This window comes from Oncorhynchus masou, chromosome 29 (genome assembly GCF_036934945.1).
Source record: "Oncorhynchus masou masou isolate Uvic2021 chromosome 29, UVic_Omas_1.1, whole genome shotgun sequence".
NCBI lineage: Eukaryota > Metazoa > Chordata > Actinopteri > Salmoniformes > Salmonidae > Oncorhynchus > Oncorhynchus masou.
In genome coordinates, this window is record NC_088240.1 from 15,725,830 (window position 1) to 15,748,608 (window position 22,779).

A 22,779-nucleotide genomic window follows, 5' to 3' on the forward strand; every position below is an offset into this window, starting at 1 on the left:
GTTTCCTGTTACTATCGCGACTTGACCTCCATCTGACATGCCATATGGGGAGGAACAAACACCAGCGCCACTGATAATTTCCTCGCAGCCAACGCTCAACCGACTTCCCAGGTTGCCCTCCTTTAATTTGTTATCCCTTGGGAGAGAAGAATGTAGGTGTGTGTGTGTGTGTGTGTGTGTGTGTGTGTGTGTGTGTGTGTGTGTGTGTGTTGTGTGTGTTACAGAGAAGTGATATGGGCTACATTTCCCCGTGCCTGGCCTGCTGCTGTGCAAGCCCTTATCTCTATATCGACCTGCAGGCTCGAGCGAACAGGGACGAGGAAGGGGAGGGAGGGGTGCAGAGCGGAGTGTTGGCGCCCTCGCGCTCTTTGTCCCTGGCGCTCGGCCAGCTCTCCCTGGAGCGCCGAGGCTCGAGCTCCTGCTCTAAAAAAAATAGTGTGACGCAGGATTCTCTCCGCAGCGACGAGGGCGGGGGATAACGCGGCTTATTATGCACACACCACTACGCAGGGCCCGCTGTGTGTTACCAAAACGAAAAGAATACTCTAAAACAACGAAAACAAATATTATAAGGGGTTTTAAAATCGCGTCTGGATTAGGCTAAATACAATCTATTCACCACTTTAGAACGATGTCTGCCCATAATACCAGGGGGGTCCATAATGTGTCTTGTTTGAGGTAATACAATGATTACAGGTGTCTCAATAGTAGTTGTGTCTTTTGATACATCATATTTATTTTATTTATTTGGCATTCATTAACATTCATTACGAGAGTAATTGAGATAAGAAACCTAAATGTAACAGACAACCCTTCACTCCTCATCATGCGTAACAGCACACACGCAACTGCCGAAAGATAGTGTGTGTGTGTCTGAGTGTGTTTGCCTTGCAGCGTGTGTGTGTGTCACTGATGCGCGAATTGGATGTGAGGCTGGGCTGGTCAGAGAGACGGGGGCAGGGAAACTCCAAGACAGCTCCTCATACACACGGAGAGAGAAGTGGGCAGGCCTCCAACACTTCTCCGCACGGAATACCAGCGCGGCACGACAGACAGGCGGCAGAGCCCCCAGAGGCAGCTAGGGGGCTAAATAACCGCGCAAGGTTTTCGCTTCCCATCCCACACGATTTCAGCGATCCCGTAGTCGATACACAGCATCTTATTCCGTAACACACAATGTGACCATGGAAAGTCAAACTCATATTAGAAAATTCAACACCAAGTCCCAATTGATTTACTGGCTAATCTCAACATCCAAACAATTTAGCACAATATATCAGGTGTCAACAAATTATCAGCAGGGGTCCGCTACATATCAATCTATGATTTCCATATAGCGAATGCACGCTATGACCAATTAAATACATAATACTACAATTGGAATATTGTGTCCACAAGGTCCCGTGGCAGAGGGAGTGCGAAAGCTGAGGAGGGAACGGACGAGAGAGAGAGCTCGGCTATAGTGCACACATACACACACTAAGGCAGGTGCACATATGAGTGTACCTGTGCCCGAGCACCTGCCCTTTACCCTCCCAGTCGCCAAGTTACCTTTCGGGTGGTGGTATAATTACAGTGCCTTCAGTAAGTATTCAACACCCCTTGATTTAGTCCACATGGTGTTATGTTACAGCCTGAATTCAAAATATCTACTCAAAATACTCTAATGTCAACGTGGAATTATTAGTGAATAATATATATATATATAAATAAAATACTAATATATCTTGGTTGGATAATTATTCAACCCCGTGAGTCATGTCATCACATTTGGCAGCGATTACTGCTGTGAGTATTTCTGGGTAAGTCTAAGAGCTTTGCACACCTAGGGCCTCATTTATCAATCATGCGTTGGCACAAATCTGTGCATAAGTCATGCGTGGGGTCATTTCCACGCAAAATGTGAGTTTTAACCATATGAATGTTTGCATGAGAGTGTGCGTACATTTAAATACAACGACCAAGCGTACACACAGTGCCAATGTGGTGGAATAAGGGAACTGCTTTCAAGCATAAATGGGGAAATATGTTTAAAATTTGTGAAATTGTTAAGAGTTGCTTAATAAAATTGTTCTATTGCATTGTAAATTCATGAAACTTATCTTGACGGTAGATCAAATGATATAAACACATCAGTTCATGTGTTAGATAATCCTTATAAAAGTACAGTTACTTGTCAAATTAGAGGCAAGTGTGAAAGTGGAGCCGTTGTTAAAATACTGCGATAATGGGAAATATTGCTCTGACCTTTTTTTTAACAGAAAGTACAGATTTACTCATCAGATATCGTTTACCAAAACCAATCTTATAGGATCTTTGCAATGATATAAGACCTACTTTAAAAAGGCAAACATGCCATTCCGGTCCACATCTAAGTGCTTTCCACCCTAGGGTTTTTGGCAACGGGCACCTTTCACCGGGAGTTTGCAGATTCGCGTCTCACAGCCCTCAATTAGCCAATGTTTTGGGTGTAATGGTCGGCAAAACGAACAGTAACACATGCAATTGCCATACACCATCGCGCAAAGTTGTTTATTAAAGAGGGGGTTCTTTGCCATGGTGCCATCACGGGTTCCCAAATATTAACACAATAGATGGCACCCACATAGCCATAAAAGCACCATAACAAAACGAGTTAAAAGATGTGAACAGAAGAGGCTTTTACACTTAATAATGTGCACGTTATGTGATACGCAAAAGACGCTGCTTAATGTGGTGGCAAGATAGCAAGGTGGAACACGCTACTGGTTCAATCTACATCACATCAATGTTTAGCAAGGTCACCTGTGACAAGTCAGTATTCGACTTCTGAGGATGTGGGGAGAGGAGGTGGAAACCGGCATCTGCCTCTGGTTCAACAGGTTGCATGTTCGAATCTAGCGATAGAAAGTAGTTAACAAAAATGTTAAAAAGTAAGCCTATCCCAAATATTAACCCTTACCTTAACCATTCGGAGTTAATGCCTAAACTTAACTTTATACACTGAACTTAACCTTTTACTACTTTAATACAAATGTCACATTTTAAATATTTGGTCCCATATTCATGCTACGCAATGACTACATCAAGCTTGTGCCTCTGCACATTTGTTGAATACATTTGCTCTGTTTTAGGTGTGTTTTAGATTATTTTGTTCCCAATTGAAATTAATAGTAAACAATGTATTGTCTTATTTTGGAGTCACTTATTGTAAATAAGAATAGAATGTTTCTAAACACTTCTACATACATATGGATGCTACCATGATTATGGATAGCTCTGAATGAAGAGTGAATAATAATTAGTGAGAAAGTGTGCGGTACAGAGATGAGGTTGTCATTCAAAAATCATGTTAAACTGCCAAATGACTTAAATGTAAATGTAAATGTTAAACACTATTATTGCACACAGTGAGTCCATGCATCTTATTAAGCACAGTTTAACTCCGAAATGTATTTAGGCTCACCATAACAAAGTTGATTAGGGTTGAAGACAGACTCAAGACTTTTCAGCTTTTCATTTTTAATTTTTGTATTAAAAAAAATGAAAAGCATAATCCCAGTTTTACATTATGGGGTATTGTGTGTAGGCCAGTAACAACGAATCTTAATTTAATCCATTTTAAATTCAGGCTGCAACAAAATCTGGAAAAGTCAAAGGATGCGAATAGTTTCTGAAGGCACTGCATTTGTTTCTGTATAGAGTTTTTGTCTTTGGTTTGAACACCCCTTAAATAATTCCTACGTCATCAAGTTCGTCATCCCCCTATCGCGCCCTTTGGTCTGCCCGGTAAGGAGATCACGTGAGCCAGGTTGTGCTTTTTACATAGTCTGCCCTGTACAGCGATTGCGTGCGTGTGTAGCAAGCTACCTAGTTTAAATATCAACAGTACTGCCACAGCAACATAAAATTAGCTTAACACTTGATATACATCATCACAGGGCCTCGCGTCCTCCCTCCACACAGGCGCATGCAAGTCGGTGCAGGACAGTCCTCCGGTCAACATGACCGCCAACAACCGCGACATTGTGTGGTCGGTGCTGTCACTGGAGAACAGGCGACGGACGCTGAACCAGACCATTCATCCCTGTCCAAATTAGGACTAAATAGGCCTTTTGTGTCCCCAGAGAGGCAGGATTGTAGTAACAAGGATGAGCATATTTGTCACCTCCCATCCTTTCTTTGAACCAAATCAAAATATAAATTGTATTCGTCACATGCTTCGTAAAGAACAAATGTAGACCAACAGTGAAATGCTTACTTACATCCTAGTATACATGTGAGGTTTGAGAAAGGCATGCCTCGATCTTAATATAGATTTTATTTGGGAATATAATATCATCTGAATCGAATTTCTTCTTTGGCTTTAAATTATTGGCTGCAAATGTGATGGAACTGCCTTGCATCAAAACGGCCTGAGATGAGAGGGAGTGCGAGGTGGTGACAAGGTGTCATAATCAACATCCTCTCCCAATATTCTATTTCGGTGAGATCATGAAAATATAGGCCAAATAAATAATCCACCTTGCACAAAAGCAACATTAGAACGAAAATATAAACACACTCAATAACGGACCAAGGACAGACCCGGGATGGTTGACACACTTAATTCTGACCTGTACTCCCCATTAATTGAAATAAGAACAAAATAATGTCACACATTTAAAAATAAATGTAGGCCTTGTGCCAAACAGTCGGTCTCTCATTCCAGTATGAGTTTTTCCAAGTCTCTCTCCCCGGCGATGTGGGTGCTATACAGTGGCAAGTCTTTCTGTAGGGAAGTGATCCGTGCGCTTGGGGCCTCCGCGGAACTAAAAGCTCTGTGAATCAGAGAGGAAAAAAAGGTATCTCCCGTTTCAGAGCAAGGTCCCGGGAGGCCCATGCGGAGGCACAGCTTCAATCAAACCATGACGTCTCCTCCGGGAGCCGTGCAGCGCGCAGAAACACGATCCCCCCCGCCTCTCCGCTGTGCGTTCACTTCTGTTCTCACACATCGCATGAACAGCCAAGAGCGCAACGGTGGCTTTGGGATTGTTGTTTTATTCAGTAAATCGACACCACAAACAACAAGTGTGTCAGCCTAAAACTGGCGGACTGAAGATTAGTCTCAGCAACGCTGTAACCAGAAAGCATTGCCTAATATACTCTGGGTTACAATCAACCGCAGGACAACATAATGACAGTGGATGTACAAACACAAGCTCAAAATAAAACGTCACACTTCGCCATAACTGCAGCATGTTAATATATATCTCTATATTGTTTTTTTATATCTGCAGCACGATATACCATGAAATAAAATACATGACGGTTATTTTTAATACCTAGGTCATATGCCTGCAGACATGATTTCTCACATCCTCATTTAAAATACAGAAGGTTGGCTGTCCATTTCATCAAAGTACCATATCGAACCAAAGTCAGGTGACAGACGTGGTTAACTGCATGGTCATATAGGATTATATTGACATATCAGCGCATGGATTCCCCCTCGCAGATCCATTGATTTCAGACGATTACAAAACGACCCAACATGGGTTTGGAAAAGCGATGAGGTTGTCCCTGTACACCGCCGGTTTTCATCTCCACGCCTCCCTGCGCGGAGCCTTTGAGACACCGTTACAAATACGAGATGCATCAAACGGCTGGACAGTAGCCTACCAGCTCCGAGTATAGAAGGTGCCCTCATGTACTTTAGTTTTTATTTATTTCAGCAAGTCAGTTAAGAACAAACTCTTATTTACAATGACGGCCTACCAAAAGGCCTCCTGCGGGGACAACACAATCATCACGAAAAGAGACGAGAGAGAACACTACATAAAGAGTGACCTAAAACAACACAAAGCATGTCAGCAACAGATCGGGGTAGTAGGTTATACCCTCCCATAGCCAATAATTTAAGGGTGAGAAACGCAAAACTGGCCTAAGATCAATGTCTAGGCAAACTTCATTCTAGTACATAGGGTTATGAAGACCCTCAGACAACCTGCCCATATGGACATGATGGTAACTGTATAGTGCAGGGTTTAACTGCATAGTGCAGGGTCTAACTCCCCCTGGCAAAAACCAAATGGTGTACCAAGGGGGGGCCCAGGACCGAGTTTGGGAATCCCTGGTATGGTGTGTGGAGCGGAGAGATCAGCCCTTCGACCTTTTGTTAGGCGTGACGGCGAGCAAATCAACCAGGCTTGCAACTCGTGATTTTTAAAGGGTTTGCCAAGAATGCAAGCGCTATAAACCTTGGGGATTCTCCCATGTCTGTTGAAGTTATTCATGAACTTGTGGCGGCTACAAAATAGCATTCACACAAAATAACTTCTAATGCCCTAAACAGACAGTCTCTCTCTCTGCGCGCGAACGGACATCTGGGGAATGGCCCAGCGCCGGTGATCTCTTCGCTCGAGCACAGTGGGAAATGATGCTCAAAACAGTCCAATGGGATGCTCTAAAAAACGACCTGCAGCCAGATCAAAATGTAAAGCGGTTTTAGGCATTATGAAGTTTAGTAGCCTGGGGTGGAATCAACTCAGTAATCGAAAGGAACCGTAAGTCTGCTGCTGATTAAACGATATTGTTGTTCACTAACACAGTTTGGTGAAGAACGGGTCGTTTTCTATGGGGCATCCAGAGACTCTTATCCAGACTGTTTTTCAATAATCCGACATAGGAGGATACAACAACCACTTCATGTGACCATATTTTGTAAATAAAACACGTTTTAAAAATAAGGGTCACTCACAAGCAATCACAATAGTTATAAAGATGCTAAGTGCGCCTCATTACGCAAAGATCCGCCTGGAATAGTCCCATACGGTGGCATTATCCAACAAATCGATAAGATTTGGCTAAATAGAAAACCTCCCCCACATGCTGTGTGTGTGCGCTCTGTGCTGTGAGCAAGGCCACTCAAAGTTTGGAGGAAGGTAAGCACACCGCTTGTCACTCGCGATTGAAGGAACATCACATGGTAAGGCTTTTGGAATCGAATACCTGGTTCATATAATTTATCTTGTAGGGGTACAACAAATAAACAACAACCCTCTTAATGCTTCCTTCCCAATACTGTACTATATTCAGCACTAACAGGGGAGTCTCAAACGTCAACTAACATGGAAACCAAACTACCGTTTTCACTCTTCAAGACACACAATACTTTCCATTTCTTTAACTGTCTCAAATGTAACGTTCCCACTTGCTTCTACTATGATTCAGTTCGCACAGACCACAACCAGCTCTTAATTTCCCCCTTTCATGGTAGGTCTACTTATGATCACTGCTGAGTCATGTCATGGGACAATAGCAATACAAGCGCTCACTGACGTTGGTCCACTGCCTATTGGTCTATATGAAGTGATCACTTATCTGCTACAGTGAGGGGGAAACACTATGTCAGATATCTCAGTTTCCTTACCCAGCTCAAGGTAGTTGGGGAAAGAGTCGGTCATGGGGAGAATCTCAATTGCACACTCCTTGCGTCATCTCTCCTCGCGTCATCTCTCCTCGCCTACTTCTCAAAACCGATTTTAGAGAAAGCCAGAGGTCCCCCTCTGACCTTCTCCTGCAATGGGTTTTGTGAAGAAAGTGAGGACGCCAGGAGTGTGCAATTGAGATTCTCCCCATGCCCCGTTCCTCCTTGCATAGTAGCTATAGGCCTGGGGCCCTAGGCTATATGCGCAGGCAAGCGAGGTATAGCCTACTTAGGAAGTATATGCTAAACAGGATGTGGGTGTTGGTGTACTATACTGGTATATTTTTTTTGTTTTACCAGAGAGGATTTGGTCAACTCTAACATTCTAGATCCGTAACTAACCTCGCCAATGATCTAGGAACATCGATCGCGTGAGCGACCCCCAATTAGTGTTCTATCACTGGCCAGAAGACACACACACTGCATGCGCTGAGAAAACCTGGCACAGGGCTTTAGCTGCGTGTGCAGTAAGAACATGGACAACAGGAGTAACAATAGCCAATACAAATATCTACCAAAAAAGTAGGTTAAAGGAATTTGCTGGTGCAAGGTGGTGATTTAGGCCCTAAACGGCCAGGGAGGCAAAAAACCCTGACTGAAGTGTTTTCGGTGTTTTTCTCCACTGACAGATCCCGTGTGTGGTACGTCGGTCTATATGCAGCATTCGATACAGTTTCTATCTGCTCCGCACATTTCCCACTCTATCCCTCCGGGTCAACTAGCTCTCCTCTGTACCTCACACTCCCACTACAAGCACTCAAAAACACAGTGTTGAACCGTATGTAAACGGAACAAATCGCTCCTCTTGTCAGGGCGAGGCTGTATTCCGTAACCTTGTTTAGCACGCGCGCGAACACACACACACAGATTAAGAACACTCGATTCAAAACACTCGATACACGCTTCGCTCTTTTGAAGAAAATACGGTTAATTTAGTAGCCTAGCCTAATTAACAAAGAACAAGTATTATCAGTCAATTTCCATCCAAACATTATTGGAATCGTTCGCTGACCAGACTGCTGACAGCGAAGCCTCGTCCTGACCTTCCGACTCATCAGTCTCTCCTGGTTGACAGGACTGCCCCTGTCGCCTAGCCCAGGGCCGAATGACTAAACAACCAATGTTATTTATCAACCACATGCCACTGCCCCGCCGAAACACACAAAGACCACCCTATGCGCTATTCTTAGAAGTTGCCATTCCACTCTCTCCCCCTTCTCTCACATACGGAGATCAAATCACTCCGAACCTGTACAAGAGCTGTAGACAATTTTCTTCGTATTTGTATGTTTACACTTCTGAGATTGACGTTCAATTTGGAAAAATCCATCTATGTCGCAGTCGTTGTGGTGATAGACTATTATTGTGAATAGGCTATCCTCCCATAAACGGGGAGACCATGGTTTACAATTCAACAGTGGCAGACAGAATAAAACACCAAACGTCTTTATTGCCCACATAATTGTCTTACCTGGCAGTTAGCGGCTAATTCTAATCGTCTGCTTCAATTTGACGCCCCCCCAAAGTTGTTCACGGCTCTGAGCAAAGATCGGTGCGTTCAGGTTAGGATTCCTTTATAAACGCATAGACATCCATCCCTTCCCGGGCCAGTGAATATTCAAATCGTTGGATATAAACATTCAGAAGTGTTTCTTACTGTGTATTTACTTGTTATTTTCAAAATACTTTCTTCAAGAGAGAAAACGTCGCCAAAAATCGACTTCGTGTGACGAATCCCTAGAAAGATTTTCAATCATTCTTTACAGAACGACCCAGAGGAGTGGTAACGTACCGTGTAGCAGAGCGCAAGCATACAGGTGGCGATGTCCGCGGACTCCAGAAATTAATTCAACTCGGTCGTAGACAGCGCCATGTTGGGTTCTATTTGAGCACGCCGTTTCAACGCTCTTACTTCCACTCTCGTCATTCCCGATCTATTCCAAAAACACTATTTATATCCAGCGATATTGTGAGAAAAATCGGAATTGTTTAACTTTCCGTCATTTTCATCTTAAAGCCCTTGGTAGCCTCGTTGGCGGAGTTGCTGAGGACGCCGAACGGACCAGCGGGAGCGCGGAGCGGAATGAGTGGAGTGTTGTACTGCGAGAGAGACTCTCCCAATCTCAGACTCTACCCAGAAGGCCTGTCGGGAGACCGCAATTACCATAAACCTCCAGCGCACACACACACCGCGCGTTAGGGCGGGCGTGTAAAACAAAATATGAGCGAGAGACAAGGGGGAGGGTGACAGAGTACGGTAAAATAGAAAAATTAAGTGAAAGGTAGAAATTTACTGAGGGATGACAGCATAGCGTAATGGAACGCTCAGGCAGAGAAAGAGAGTGGGATAAGGAAAGTGAATAGGTAAAATATAGGATTATGAGTAAAAGAGAGGAAAGTGGAAAAAACGCAAGAAGAGAGAGAACCAGATCTTCCAAGTTCAATAATGAGCTGTCAAATTCTGGCACTTGAAAACCCAGAGTGAGTCATTTTTACGTTTGAGTAATTTGACGTCATAAAGGAGCAATTAGGGTTAAGTACCTTAGTCAAGGGCACATAGACAGATTTGCATCCTAGTCTGCTCAGAGATTCGAACCAGCAACCTTTCGATTACTGGCCCTCTTAAGCAAGCATGTGTGTGTGTGTGCGTGCGTGTGTGTGTGTGTAAAATAACTGAGACCTTGGGTGTGAAGACAGTAAAGGCTGTGCTGTCATACACAGTGAACTAGATCTGCAGATATGTACTTCCTGAGTTTGAGACCAATGTAAGGAAGATTGGCCTTTACTACCTACAATATTAAAACATTATCTTACAATTCACCCTTAAATATGCAACCCCACACAAATATATTGAAAGGGGATGGCCATGGACAATGGACTGTACATGTTTGGGTTCAATATTGCATTTTGCAAAGTCATGCCATGCAGTGAGTTGGAGAAATGCGATGGAAGAGAGAGTGACCCAGAAAGAGGAAAAGGAGGAGAGGAAGAGAGACAAACCCAGAAAGAGGAAGGAAGGGAGGGAGACATTGTGTTGGTTGAGACTCATCTGTTAGGTCTCAGTGGCAAATATAGGAGAGGAAGCTAGGGATATCCAGCCGAGCCGGAGGTCTGGTGTGGTCTGTGTATGTGTGAGAGAGAGCGAGAGAGGGGTGGGGGGAGAAGGAGGGGAGTTGGCAGGGGAAAGTCTGGGTGTATTTTATGCAGCTGTTGAGAGTAGGAGTTGAAAAAGCAGCGCCAGACACACTCTCTCTCTCAAACACACCACCCACACATTGAAAAACCATACAAATTAGTCCTTGAAGGCAAACTGTCAAGTTACTGTCAGGTGAGTCCATGAATGTTCTTTAAACTAGCTGACTGAAGTCAGAGAGAGAGGCAGAGGCTGGGGCAGGAGACAAGGAATCAGATAAGACATTGAGAGAAATAGAAAAAGAGAATGAGATGAGGGGCTGATAGTGCTGCATTCCTCTGCTCTGAAATCAGAGCCCTGATTTGTTTTTATAACACACACACACTATTACTAATTACTCTGAGAGTTAGTGGGGAATCCTGAACAGGCTGGGCACTGCAGTGGATAGCTGCTGTCTTACAGTTTCCAGGCCAATCCTGCTGTTTAGTGTGTTTTATTATGCTGATCTTATTAACTGTTTCAAATGTTTCCGCCATCATTTCCTATCACCGAAACAACTTCTGGGCACCAGCTTCACTAACCTCGATTTGGAGGAAGATTTCTACTTCAATGAGTCGGCAGCTCTGGACGTTATGCTTACCCCAGACCAGGCCCTGATCCCAGGACTCAAATGAATAAGCTGCGGCTAAAGAGAAGCAAGTTAGGCGGCGTCATGATTAGACTACGTTGACGAGCATCTAGGCCACGTACAATCACTAGATGGCAAACTGAACGAGCTTTGTTCAAGACTATCAACGGGACCTGAAGAACTGTAATATGACTGAACAAGGACATGGATAATATATACCTTGGCTTTTCCATGCATGGTCCAGATCAGACTGCAGCCTCGGTTAAGATGAGAGGAGGAGGGGTGTGTCTCTTTGTTAACAACAGCTGGTGCGTGATCTCTAATGTTAAGAAAGTCTCAAGTTTTTGCTCGCATTAGTTGGAATACCTCATGATAAGCTTTAGACCAAATTAAATTAAAATCAAATGTATTTATAGAGCCCTTCTTACATCAGCTGATATCTCAAAGTGCTGTACAGAAACCCAGTCTAAAACCACAAACAGCAAGCAATGCAGGTGTAGAAGCACGGTGGCTAGGTAAAACTCCCTAGAAAGGCCAAAACCTAGGAAGAAACCTAGACATGAACCAGGCTATGAGGGATGGCCAGTCCTCTTCTGGCTGTATCGGGTGGAGATTATAGCAGAACATGGCCAAGATGTTCAAATGTTCATGAATGACCAGCATGGTCAAATAATTATAATCACAGTAGTTGTCGAGGGTGCAACATGTCAGCACCTCAGGAGTAAATGTCAGTTGGCTTTTCATAGCTGATCATTGAGAGTATCTCTACCGCTCCTGCTGTCTCTAGAGAGTTAAAAACAGCAGGTCTGGGACAGGTAGCACGTCCGGTGAACAGGTCAGGGTTCCATAGCCACAGGCAGAACAGTTGAAACTGGAGCAGCAGCACGGCCAGGTGGACTGGGGACAGCAAGGAGTCATCATGCCAGGTCGTCCTGAGGCATGTTCCAAGGGCTCAGGTACTCCGAGAGAGAGAAAGAAAGAAAGAGAGAATTAGAGAGAGTATACTTAAAGTCACACAGGACACCGGATAAGACAGGAGAAATACTCCAGATATAACAGACTGACCCTAGCCCCCCAACACATAGCCTCCAGTATTTATGCTGCAGTAGTTTGAGACAGGAGGGGTCAGGAGACACTGTGGCCCCATCCGATGATACCCCCAGACAGGGCCAAACAGGCAGGATATAAACCCACCCACTTTGCCAAAGCACAGCCCCCCACACCACTAGAGGGATATCTTCAACCACCAACTTACCATGCTGAGACAAGGCCGAGTATAGCCCACAAAGATCTCCGCCACGGGGGGAGATTTCCATCTATATTTTTTTTGTAGCTGTGTATTTACCACCATAAACCGATGCACTAAGACTACACTCAACGAGCTATAATCTGACCATAACTCCTCCTCCTAAGATACAGTATACATATATTTTCTTAACAATACAAAATATACACATACAAATGACAGCATAAAAACATCAATGACATCACCCTGCCCAGACACACCTGCTCACACCTCCATCTCCAGCGCCTGCATCCTCTCCACCACATGGCCTCAAACTGCACCTTGTTGTTTCTCTCTGTCGCCCACACATTTTGAACATTTAGATAATAAAGCATTTGACCTTTCCATTGTGTTAATGATGGATGATTGGTTGATTTCCAGGTATGTATACGTTTTTTCAAGATGATTGACAAGATGAGCATCTTCTGACACATTGGGTATCTCACTGTACTCTCATATGCCATGTCTTGAAATATGCAGACAGATGGATTAAATGTACAGAAAATTTACATTGTAATATTTCTGACAAACAACTTTCTAACTCATCTCATATCTTTTGGACATTATAGCATTCTTAAAAGGCATGGATTATTGAGTCATTGTTAGTTTTACACTTAAGACATGACTCTGCCATTGTGCTGTAGAATTAGTTAATTTTGTTTTTTTGTGTAATAAACTATATAAACTCAGCAAAAAAAGAAACGTCCTCTCACTGTCAACTGCGTTTATTTTCAGCAAACTTAACATGTGTAAATATTTGTATCAAAATACGATAAAACAAATGAGACATAAACTGAACAAGTTCCACAGACATGTGACTAACAGACATGGAATAATGTGTCCCTGTCACGTCCTATAGAAAACCTGTATTTTTTTTATGGTAGTGTAGGTCAGGGCGTGACTTGTTTTTTTTTATTCTACTTTATTTTTTCTTTGTGGGGTTCTGGGTTTGATTTTCAATGTTGTTGATTTGTATGATTCCCAATTAGAGGCCACTGGTTATCGGTGTCTCTAATTGTGGATCATACTTAAGTAGCATTTTTTCCACCTGTGGGTTATGGGATATTGTTTATGTTTAATTGCCTGTTCGCACTGTATTGTCGTCACGGTTAGTTTATTCTTTATTTGTTTTGTATTTGCTTAAGTTTCACTTTATTCATAAAAATTATGTGGAACTCTACGAACACTGCTCCTTGGTCCGACCATCATTATTACGAACGAAGTGACAGTCCCTGAACAAAGGGGGGGGTCAAAATTAAAAGTAGCAGTCAGTATCTGGTGTAGTCACCAGCTGCATTAAGTACTGCAGTGCATCTCCACCTCATGGACTGCACCAGATTTGCCAGTTCTTGCTGTGAGATGTTACCCCACTCTTCCACCAAGGCACCTGCAAGTTCCCGAACATTTCTGGGTGGAATGGCCCTAGCCCTCACCCTCTGATCCAACAGGTTCCAGAATTACTCAATGGGATTGAGGTCCGGGCTCTTCAATGGCCATGGCAGAACACTGACAATCCTGTCTTGTAGGAAATCACACACAGAACGAGCAGTATGGCTGGTGGCATTGTCATGCTGGAGGGTCATGTCAGAATGAGCCTGCAGGAAGGGAGGATGATGTCTTCCCTGTAACGCACAGTGCTGAGATTGCCTGCAATGACAACAAGCTCAGTCCGATGATGCTGTGACACACCCCCCCAGACCATGACGGACCCTCCATCTCCAATTCGATCCCGCTCCAGAGTACAGGCCTCGGTGTAACTCTCATTCCATCGACGATAAACGCGAATCCGACCATCACCCCTCATGAGACAACCGAGACTCGTCAGTGAAGAGCACTTTTTGCAAGTCTTGTCTGGTCAAGCGACGGTGGGTTTGTGCCCATAGGCGACGTTGTTGCCGGTGATGTCTGGTGAGGACCTGCCTTTCAACAGGCCTACAAGCCCTCAGTCCAGCTTCTCTCAGTCTATTGCGGACAGTCTGAGCACTGATGGAGGGATTGTGCGTTCCTGGTGTAACTCGAGGCAGTTGTTGTTGTCATCCTGTTGTTGCCATCAAGCGTCCCCTGAAACACAACCCAACTTGACCCAGAAGCCAGCCACACCAATGTGTCAGAGGAAACACCGAACAACTGGTGACCGTGTTAGCAAGCATTGCGCCCCGCCCGCCACAGGAGTCGCTGGTGCAGGATGGGACAATGACATCCCTGCTGGCCAAACCCTCCCCTAACCCGGACGACGCTGGGCTAATTGTGCACCGCCCCATGTGAGCCTGGACTCTATCCCAGAATCTCGGGTGGCACAGCTAGCATTGCGATGCAGTGTCTTAGACCACCGCACCACTCGGGAGACTGCCCCTATACATTTTAATGTGAAACACAGTCAGAGCTCTGTGTGAGAGTGTCTGTGTGTGCATACTGTATGTGTGTGTGTTTGGGGTGTGTGTCAATAAACCAAAACAGCGGGTGCACACACACACCCCCCAGAGTAAGAGCAGCACTCTGGGAGGTCACAGTGATCCAGACATCTGCTCTTGCAATCAAACACTGGAGCAAGGTTGGCACACACAACCAGAGCCACACGTGGACAGTTAGAGCCACACACACACACATTGCTGGCAATCACACACAGTAAACACACATGTGCAAACACGCTGCTGGCACACACATACCGTTCACTGGAACACTTTCTGTAAGGGCAGCCAACATGCAAATAAGCACGGAGTCACGCACACAGGCCCACAGTGTTTCACTAACGCATACACATGCCTGTTCACACATCCAGAGTGTCTCATTTACGCACACACACACGGCAGGCTCAGATTGCAGGAAGCTCTTTGCACGCAGCTCAGCATGCAGCAGCCGGTACTAATCAGCACAATCCACCTGCAGATCGTTATGGATCGCTTACCGCAATACACACATACTTTCTAACACAATGGCACCTCTCAAACTCACACTGCGCACTCACTAATCAGCGGGAATCCGCCTACAGATCGTTATTGATTCCTTATCATACTCTACACACACACCCACACATGCGCGCACGCATGCCCACCCCTTCCCTCTCTCCGCCTTTCCGGGCTAACGGGTTCCCCACAGGCGCGCCACGCTGCGTTAGCGCGGTCTCACTGGGGATAATTACAGACCAGCGCGGCTGGGCAAGCCTGGCACCGTGCCAAGGCTGCTCAGCGATACAGAGAGAGAAAGGGAGAAAAATAAGAGGGGTATAGGGAGAGAATGAGAGAGGAGGCGGGGAGAAAAACATAAAGGGACGGGAATTCTATAGCCTATTGTATAGACTTTCAACCAGCCAGCTCTTTCAAAATTGATGTCGAAATTGGACCTCTGTCATGTCCCGAGGACGTCGGGAAATGCCTTTAAAACATACCACTAGAGGCAACAGTGAGCGCTATTACCATCAAGTAGACTTGGGGTTTGCCGGTATATTGTGGACGTGGCTGGTGGAAGGGCAGTAATTCAATTACTTTGCATTCGAAGGTTACGTGATCGATCCCAGTCATGGACACTGTTTTTTACATTTGGGTTTGAACCGTATCCCAAACCTAAACACCACCTTGCCGTTTTGAAAGCCACACGCTTTCACCATCTCACTGCAGTACTAGACCTTCATCCATGTTCTCCAAAAATCAAATTTCGAAGTTAAGGGTTAAATTTAGGCACTCATTCCAAATTGTTACGGTAACAGAAGGTTTGGGATTGGGTTAAAACAAAACAAAAATACCTATATGGACACCGTTTTTTTTTACACTTAAACATTTTAGGTTTAGAGAAATGGAATGATACAGAGCAGCAGGAGAAATGAAAACACTTTGAAATTTGAAGTTGGGAGCAACTTCCACATTTGAACTTTGGAGAACATGGGTGAACGTGTTTCTAACCAATGATTAATATTACATAAACATCCTGCTTTTGGATCACTGTTGTGAAGTATGATTTGGCAATAAATGCTAATATTTTCATTTGGGTGAAATAAAAAACGTGTGTAAATAAAATATAATTAGCAGAGTTACCTATATAAATATAAAAAGACAAAAAATAATAGCCTGGATTTCAAAAATCCTTCCGCTATGAAGCATTCTGTTGGCTTTAATAGTTTTCCCGCTTCCTTCCCTCCCCCCCTTTCCCATCCCTCCCTCTCACTCCCCGTGAGCTCTTTCGAGTTCCGCTCATAACCTCGCCACTCACCCTCCCAGTTCCCCGCCTCGTCCTCCCTTCTCTCCTCTCCCCCTCCTATTTCTCTTATCTCCCCCTCTAGCTCATCTGTCAGGCTTCGCACACACAAGCTCTTTCTCTCAAATAAACACACACACACGCTCATAAACACCTCGGCGCTACAGAGCTCAGAGAGGCCGCTGGCGCTTTACCCCCTCCTCACCTCCCTCCCCGTGCTACAGCGATTAGCGGTAGTAGGCTGGGAGAGAAGGCGTGATAGTGCAAGAGAGATGCCCCAGACAGAAACACCGAGCTCTAATCCCCGCCCATCCCCCCTAGCTCACCCATTCCCTCTCCTCCCTCTCAATTTCAATTTAAGGGTCTTTAATGACATGGCAAACATTTGTGTACCTTGCCAAAGCAAGTGAAATAGATAATGAACAAATGTGAAATAAACAATAGAAAATGAGCAGTAAACATTACACTCAGAAAAGTTCCAAAAGAATAAAGTCATTTCAAATGTCATATTATGTATATATTCAGTGTTGTAATGATGTGCCAGTAGTTAAAGTACAAAACGGAAAATAAATAAACATAGTTATGGGTTATAATTACAATGGAGTTTGTTCTTCACTGGTTGCACTTTTCTTGTGGCAACGGGTCACAAATCTTGCTACTGTGATTGCACACTGTGGTATTTCACCATCTAAATATGGAAGTTTATCCAAATTGGATTTATTTTGAAATTCTTTGTGAGTCTGTGTAATCTGAGGGAAATTTGTGTCTCTAATATGGTCATTCATTTGGCAGGAGGTTAGGAAGTGCAGCTTAGTTTCCAACTCATTTTGTGGGCAAAGTGCACACAGCCTATCTTCTCTTGAGAGCCATGTCTGCCTACGGCAGCCTTTCTCAATAGCAAGGCTATGCTCACTGAGTCTGTATATAGTCAAATATTTATTTAATTTTGGGTCAGTCACAGTGGTCAGGTATTCTGCCACTGTGTACTCTCTGTTTAGGGCCAAATACCATTCTAGTTCGCTCAGTTTGTTTTGTAAATTCTTTCCAAGTAATTAAGCTTTTTGTTTTCTCATGATTTGGTTAGGTCTAATTGTGTTGCTGTCCTGGGGCTCTGTGGGGTATGTTTCCGTTTGTGAACTCTCTCTCCCTCTTCTCTCCTTCCCTCACGCACCTTTCCATTCAGGATCCATCGCAGCCGATAAATGTTTGTGGCTCGAGAGGGGGTTGCCAGACAAGGGAAACATATACACAGTGTGTGTATTGGGATGGGAGCTCGTTTTCCCATGTTTAGAAATGGCCCTCTGTAGAGCCATATAGCACGAGACAAGACAAGGGGCGCGTTAGTAGGGATCGGCGTCCCATCAACGGGACAGGCGTAAATCTTGCAGCGCCTTGTGTTACGATCACAGATTTTAGAGAAACAACAAATGTCGGTACATATAAGCGTCTTATATCGGCTGAAAGCTTAAATTATTGTTAATATAACTGCACTGTCCAATTTACAGTGGCTACTACTGCCAAAAAAGTCCATGCTATTGTTTGAGGAAAGCTCCGAACAACAAAACACCTTTTTCACCGCGATAAGTTTGATATATTCACCTCTGAAGGTGAAATGTGTACTTACATTCTGAAATCTTGCTCTGATTTATCATCCACAGGGTCCCAGAGATAACATGAAGTGTCATTTTGTTAGATAAAATCATTTTTCATATCCTAAAAAGGTCCATATATCATGCATGATCAATTTTGTATTTCATCTCATTCAATTTGCAAAAACAGGAATCTGTGAAAATCTAACCCTAAATGTTGGTTCAACCAGTCAAATCATGTTTGTATGTATTCCTCAGAGATCCTAGAACGTAACCAGACTTCACTATATCATTAGGGGTGTAGTATATCCTATAGGACACCATATTTGATGAGAGAGCAACACCTTCATGGCACACCGATGACGCTGGCGGTCTTCACTTGAACAACTCTAACTTTGTCAAATAAAGCACCAATCAGGGTCAAACGAAGCTAGCTAGACAGCCCATGAGCTGGGCTTTACTAGAGTATCAGAAACCCTGTATCTGTCATAAAATGTAGCTTCTAACTTTGTACGACAGCATGTCTTTTCCTTTTGGACAAAAAATACAAGAATATTCAGTTATGAAAACTGATTGTTTTGGAAATGTTAAACTTATAATATGGCTACTAATACTGGAAAAGCTAAATCAAAGTCCAAGTATACAGATTTAACGATATTCTTGCAGAACAATGTAATATGAATGCAAATGTCTCCTTCACGATTTTCCCAAATGTACTTGGGTGACTCCACACTAAATGTCATGAAGTTCGCTCATACTTCAAGTTATCCGTCTGAAACTTTGCACATACACTGCTGCCAATATCTTTCCTGGATACCCGGGCCAGGTCAATTAGAAAGGCCTGCTCACTGAAGTGTTTTAGGGAGCGTTTGACAGTGGTGAGGGGTGGTCGATTGACCACGGACCAATTATGGATGCAGGCAATGAGGCAGTGATTGCTGAGATCCTGGTTGAAGACAGCAGAGGTGTATTTAGAGGGCAAGTTGGTCAGGATGATATCTATGAGGGTACCCATGGTTACGGATTTAGGGTTGTACCTGGTAGGTTCCATGATAATTTGTGTGAGATTGAGGGCATCTAGTTTAGATTGTAGGACAGCCGGGGTGTTAAGCATATCCCAGTTTAGGTCACCTAACAGTACGAACTCTGTGGATAGATGGGGGGCAATCAATTCACATATGGTGTCCAGGGCACAGCTTGGGGGGCTTAGGGGGTTCTATAACAAGCGGCAAACGTGAGAGACTTATCTCTGTAAAGGTGGATTTTTAAAAGTAGAGGCTTGAATTGTTTGGGCACAGACCTGGATAGTATGATATAACTCTGCAGGCTGTCTCTGCAGTAGATTGCAACCCCGCCCCCTTCGGCAGTTCTATCTAAGCGCAAAATTTTGTAATTTCAGAGTTTTTGATGGCCTTCCTAAGCCAGGATTCAGACATGGCTAGGACATCAGGGTTGGTGGAGTGTGCTAAAGCAGCGAATAAAACAAACTTAGGAAGGAGGCTTCGATGTTAACATGCATGAAACCAAGGAATTTACGGTTACAAGTCAACAAATGAGAGTGCCTGGGGGAATAGGACTGATGCTGGGGGCTACATGGCCTGGGTTAACCTCTACATCGCCAGAGGAACAGAGGAGGAGTAGGATAAGGGTACGGCTAAAGGCTATAAGAACTGGTCGTCTAGTGCGTTGGGAACAGAGAATAAAAGGAGCAGATATTTTGGTGTTGTGGAATAGATTCAGGGCATAATGTACAGACAAGGGTATGGTAGGATGTGAGTACAGTGGAAGTTAACCTAGGCATTGAGTAACGATGAGAGCGGTAGTGTCTCTGGAGGCACCAGTTAAGCCAGGTGAGGTCTCCGCATGTGTGGGTGGTGGGACAAAAGAGCTATCTAAGGCAAGTTGGGCGGGGCTGGGAGTCAGGGAGCCGTTCGGTAGTCGCTACTACGCTAGGCGAGCTGGAGACACAGCGATTCAGAAGGCTAGTGGGCCGGGGCTAGCAGATGTGTCTTTAGGGACGTCTCAACGGAAAAGCCTGTTGAAACCTCCTCGGACAATTACGTTGGCAAATGAGTCGTGATGGATCGGCGAGGCGCCATGTAGGCAACAAAGGGTCCAGGCCAATTGTCAAAATAGGTATTGTAGCCCAAGAATTAGCTGGTAGACCTCTTCGGCTAGCCGGGAGATGGACCTAGCTCAAGGCTAGCTCAAGGTTAACTGGTGCCCTGCTTCAGGACAGAGGGTTTAGCCATCAGTAGCCACTCAGGTTGCAGCTAGCCAGCTGCGATGATCCGGTGTAATGGTCCAGAGCTTGCAATAGGAATCCGGTGACATGGTAGAGAAAAAGCAGTCTGATATGCTCTGGGTTGATATCGCGCTGTGCAGACTGGCAGGTATTGGCCGAGTTGAAGCTGGCTGGTGTCCTGGTTGGCTGGTGTCCAAGTTGGCTGGTGTCCTAGTTGGCTGGTGTCCTAGTTGGCTGGTGTCCTAGCTGGCTGGTGTCCAAGTTGGCTGGTGTCCTAGTTGGCTGGTGTCCTAGTTGGCTGGTGTCCTAGCTGGCTGGTGTCCTAGTTGGATGGTGTCCTAGCTGGCTGGTGTCCTAGTTGGCTGGTGTCCTAGTTGGATGGTGTCCTGGTTGGATGGTGTCCTGGTTGGCTTGTGTCCTAGTTGGATGGTGTCCTAGCTGGCTGGTGTCCTAGTTGGCTGGTGTCCTAGATGGATGGTGTCCTAGCTGGCTGGTGTCCTAGTTAGCTGGTGTCCTAGTTGGATGGTGTCCTAGCTGGCTGGTGTCCTAGTTGGCTGGTGTCCTGGTTGGCTGGTGTCCTAGCTGGCTGGTGTCCTAGTTGGCTGGTGTCCTAGTTGGCTGGTGTCCTAGTTGGCTGGTGTCCAAGTTGGCTGGTGTCCTAGCTGGCTGGTGTCCAAGTTGGCTGGTGTCCTAGTTGGCTGGTGTCCTAGTTGGCTGTGGTGTCCTAGCTGGCTGGTGTCCTAGTTGGCTGGTGTCCTAGTTGGCTGGTGTCCTAGTTGGCTGGTGTCCTAGCTGGCTGGTGTCCAATTTGGCTGGTGTCCTAGTTGGCTGGTGTCCTAGCTGGCTGGTGTCCTAGCTGGCTGTTGTCCAAGTTGGCTGGTGTCCTAGCTGGCTGGTGTCCTAGTTGGCTGGTGTCCTAGTTGGCTGGTGTCCAAGTTGGCTGGTGTCCTAGTTGGCTGGTGTCCTAGTTGGCTGGTGTCCTAGCTGGCTGGTGTCCTAGTTGGCTGGTGTCCTAGTTGGCTTTCAGTAGCATAGTGGTGTGTGTGTGTGTGTGTGTGTGTGTGTGTGTGTGTGTGTGTGTGTGTGTGTGTGTGTGTGTGTGTGTGTGTGTGTGAGTGAGAGAGAGAGAGAGATATTTTGTCTCCAATGTTCATTTGAAACATAAATAAAGTTGCACAATGAGCACTTGTTGACTCTAAAATTCATCTTTACAGTTAAGGGTTAGCAAGCTGGAGAATTTTTGTCATATTAGCATAGATGTGACATCAGTCAAAACACCTCAAAACAAGACATGGTATCAGGAACAAGATATAACTAACTGAAAACGATTTGCTTACCGAGCCATTCTGCACGTTGTTTGTCATTCTATGATCAATCAGCCAACTCTGACAGACAGTTGAACCAGGAGTGGAGAGAAGGCTGGGAACTCCCAGATGAGGAAACCCCCTATTCTTAACCGCAAATAGGCCCCATTATAGGGCCGTTTGCAGAGCAGTTCCTGGCATTGAGGCATAATTATGGAAAGGGGAGCAACCCGTGCAAGAGGGTAGGCCTAAAATGATTTATGCTATGAGGGAAATGTATAAGTTAACCTACAACCCATTCCCAGCTAACCTCTATCGGGGAAGTTGGGTTCATGCGAGACCCAGAAGCTCTTTCATGTGAGGCATGTCTTTAGGCCCGGGGTTGAGCCAGCCCTCCTCTTTGTACAAGCCAGCCCAGGCAGGCTACTGCTGTCACATCGCTGGGAGGCTTCGTGTGTCACTGCTGGGTCATGGCCGTGTTCCAACGGCTCTGGATATCCACGAATCCCGTGTGTCCACAAATGACACCACTGCTCTCTCTCTCTCTCACACACACACACACACACACACACACACACACACACACACACACACACACACACACACACACACACACACACACACACACACACACAATCTCTCTCTCACACACACACACGCACACACACACACACACACACACACACACACACACACACACACACACACACACACACACACACACACACACCCTCTCTCTCTCTCTCCCTCTCTTTCTCTCTCCCACAAGGCTACTCTCAATTTCTATCACACACATTCTTACAAACACAGACTGTACATATTAAACTCTTTACGCAGGCTACTCTTTAGTCTCTCACAATATCTATTAAAAGTGATTTGATGGTGGGAGAGGCAAAGGCTTGGTAGGCAGCGCACGCCAACATGCCCATGGGCTGTGAGTGTTAAATTGTATCCAATTAG

General features: G+C 45.0%; 1 protein-coding gene across 5 annotated transcripts in view; it reads right to left on the reverse strand.

Annotated features, from left to right (window-relative positions):
- The window catches only part of LOC135519058 (BCL-6 corepressor-like), an 80,330-nt gene extending 70,778 nt beyond the window's left edge, over positions 1 to 9,552 (reverse strand). For 2 of the 5 annotated variants that reach the window (XM_064944106.1, XM_064944103.1), the window contains exon 1: positions 9,240 to 9,552. The gene's annotated coding sequence lies outside the window, so the exon portion shown is untranslated. Of the gene's footprint in view, positions 1 to 8,918; positions 9,114 to 9,239 lie in introns of those variants that run through there. The other 3 variants (XM_064944105.1, XM_064944107.1, XM_064944104.1) reach the window with 2 other exon arrangements.
- Positions 9,553 to 22,779: the final 13,227 nt, after the last annotated feature.